Genomic DNA, 3,609 nt, shown 5'->3' on the forward strand with positions numbered 1-3,609 from the left:
GTCATTCTTTTGCATATAGAAATCCAGTTTTAGCACAATTTTTTTAGAGAGAGAGAAGAGAGAGAGAAAATTTTTTTAATATTTATTTTTCAGTTTTCGGTGGACACAACATCTTTATTTTATTTTATGTGGTACCGAGGAATGAACCCAGCGCCCTGCACATGCCAGGCAAGCACGACCTGTTTTACTGTTGAGCCACATCCCCAGCCCTAGCACAATTTTTAAAAGAGACTGTCCTTTCCATATTAAAGGGTCTTAGCACACTCATCAAAACTTAATTTGATGTAGATATATATAGTGCCATGGTTTTATTTGTGGACTTTCAATTTTTTTCTTTTGCTCTATATGCATGTCATTATAATCAGTGTAATTACTGTAGCTTTGTCATAAGTTCTGAAATCAAGAAGTGTAGGTATTTTGACTGTGATTTCATTTTTCAATATTGTTATTGCTATTCAGGGCCTTTTTCAATTTCATGCAAATTTGAGGATTGGCTTTTTTCATTTATGCAAACAAAAGCAGTTGGAGTTTTGATGGCTATTGGGTAGTGTTAATCTCCTAATGTTAAGTCTTCCTCCAACAAACATGGGATGTCTTTCTCTTTATTAGAATCTTATTGAACTTTTTCAGCATTGTTTTATAATTTTCAGTGTATAAATCTTTTATATTATTGGCTAGATTTATTCCTAGCTATTTAGTTTTTCTTGTAGTAGGCAGAGCAAGAGAGTAGTCAAGATCCTTCATCTATCATCTCTTCACAGAAACATTAATTTGAACAGCTATTTATGCACCAAACTACCTTCACAAGAACTAAGAAGGCCAGATGTGAGACCATAGTTCCTGGTCTTATAAGAAGAAAAGACATTAAAGAAGGTAGGAAGAGTTGCCTGCATTACTCATCCCTAAACTCCAAACAGCTTGGAGAAATATGCCTCCTACTTGGGGAAGGGAGAAAAAATTAAGCCCAGGCTTTAGACTTGTAAATGAGTACCAAGGCTACCACAGTAAAACCTAGTCTTGGGCATAGTCATATGATCCCAATCAGCCTTGGAGTGGGGCTGGTACAAAATTTCTCCCCCTCCTCTGAGATTCCGTAGGTCTCTTTAGCCATGAGATTTCTATGTGACCCAATTTAGCATCAGCCTTGTTGGCGGTAGAACTATCTCCACAGGACTAGCCCCACTACCCATCCCCCAACTTTGAGCAGCACAGATCAACTCAGGCCAGTGTTCACTGACAGAGCATCTAGATTTACCCAGCACCAGGCAGAAATCTGAATCCCAGTGGGAAGATTTATGTTTCAGCCTGTGTCAGTGCTGGCTATGATGGGCCTCAATGCACCCATGAGACTCTATAGGTTCTTGCATCTATAAGACTCAGATATGATCCATCTTAGTGTTAGCCTTGTTGGCTAAGGGAATGCTTTCAGCGACACTATTCCAACCTGGAGCAGCAGAGTGTAGATCAAGACTCCATTCTCTACGAGTAGTAACACAGAATATCAAGGACAGGTCTTCGTCTTGGAACTCAGTGGCAGGCTGGTGAAACTTAACACTGGAAGATCCTAACAGTCTCTATCTTCAGGCCAGTGCCCATGGAATGAGCCTCTGGAACTTCCTCAGTGTCAGGTGGAGACATGGGGCTCTAGTCTTTTAAACTTTTATTATGGCCCTGATGGTCTATGACTGGACCATATAATGGTCTGTGACTGGACCACTATTTCACCTCATCCCACAGAATTGTGGGCCTTCATTCTACCAACTTCTGTGCTGATATTGGTGGGATGTGGAAATCAAGGTGTGACACAACATTACAGCATTAGTGGTCAAGATGTGGCATAGTATCTTGAGGCTGGACTGTTCATGGTGATTCTGCCTAGAGACATACAGAATGCTATAGTTCCTGACCACAAGCTGCGGACTGTGGTAAAGAGGTATTGGCATAAAAACAGATACATAGGGGCTGGGATTGTGGCTCAGTGGTAGAAGTGCTCGCCTATCACGGGCGAGACCCAGGTTCGATTCTCAACACCACATAAAAATAAAGGCATTGTGTTGTGTCCATCTACAAAAAAGATTCTATCTATCTATCTATCTATCTATCTCTTAAAAAACAGCTACATAGACCAATTCGTTAGAATAGAAGACCCAAAGACAAACCCACATAGTCATATAATCCTTGACAAAGGCACCAAAAATCTATGTTGGAGCAAAGGCAGCCATTTTCAACCCTTCCTCCCTCCCCCTATTCCTTATCCTCTACTCTGCTGATATTCCTTCTACTTACTTATTATTTTTTTAATTGGTGCTTTCTAAATATACATGCAGGTGGAACTCACTGTGGTATATTTATACACATATATAGTATAATTTTGTCAAATCTAATCAGCCTTTTCTTCCCTTTCCTTTTTCCTCCTCCATCTCCCTCAAGCTTCTTCATCTGTTCCACTGATCTTCCCTCTATCTTTGACTCCCCCTCCCCTTTCCTCCTTGCTTTGCTCTAGCTTCCACATATGAAAGAAAACAGTTGACCCTTCATGTTCTGGGTCTGGTTTATTTCACTCAGCATTAAGTTCTCCAGTTCCATCCATTTACTGGGAAATTAAAAGGCAGCTTTTTAACAAATTGTGCTAGGAAAGCTGGATATCCATATGTACAATGAAATTAGATTAGATCCCTATCTCTTACCCTACACAAAAGTCAACTTAAGTTGTATCAAAGACTTAGAAATTAGGTCAGAAACTTTGCTAGAAGAAACCAGGATTGATATCCCAACAAATAGGCACAGGCAACAACTTTCTCAATAGAAGAAAAAATAAGCTCAGGAAATAAAACCAACAATTAATAAATGGGATGGAACTAAATTAAAAAGCTTCTGTAGAGCAAAGGAAATAATTTCAAGCACAAAGAGATAGCCCACATAACGGGAGAAAATCTTTGCCACCCAGTCTACTAGTAGTGCATTCATATCTGGAATATATAAAAAACTCAATAAAGCCCAACACACAAATAAACAAAAACTCAATCAATATATGGGCAAATGAACAAAACAAACATTACTCAACAGCAGAAATAGAAATGGTCACCAAATATATGGAAAAATATTCAGATTCTTACCAATCAGGGAAATGCAAATCAAAACTATGCTGAGATTTACTCCGGATAGAATAATATTCATCAAAAATACAGATATAATAAATGCTAGTGAGGATGTGGGGGGAAAGTAATACTTTTTGCCTTCAGTTCTGTGAAAATCTCATGCTAGTATCACTTGCCCTGTGAGATTTCCACTAAGAAGTCTGCAATCAGGTGAATTGGGACACCATTATGTGTCATTTATTTTCTTTTGCTATCAAGAGAATATTATATTTATCTTTCACTTTTGAGAGCTTAATTATGTCTTGGGGGAGACTAGGTTGAGGTAACCTTTTACTATCCTATACCTGGATATTTGTATCCTTCTCTAAGATATAAATTAATATTTTTTTGAATAAGCTTTCTAACATTTTGGTGTTCTCAAGTTCCTCTTGAACCCAATAACCCAAATATTTGTTCTTTTAACACTGACTCAAAGTTTCCATAAACTTTCTTCATTCCTCTTCATTTTTAT

This window comes from Marmota flaviventris, chromosome X (genome assembly GCF_047511675.1).
Source record: "Marmota flaviventris isolate mMarFla1 chromosome X, mMarFla1.hap1, whole genome shotgun sequence".
Classification (NCBI taxonomy): Eukaryota; Metazoa; Chordata; class Mammalia; order Rodentia; family Sciuridae; genus Marmota; species Marmota flaviventris.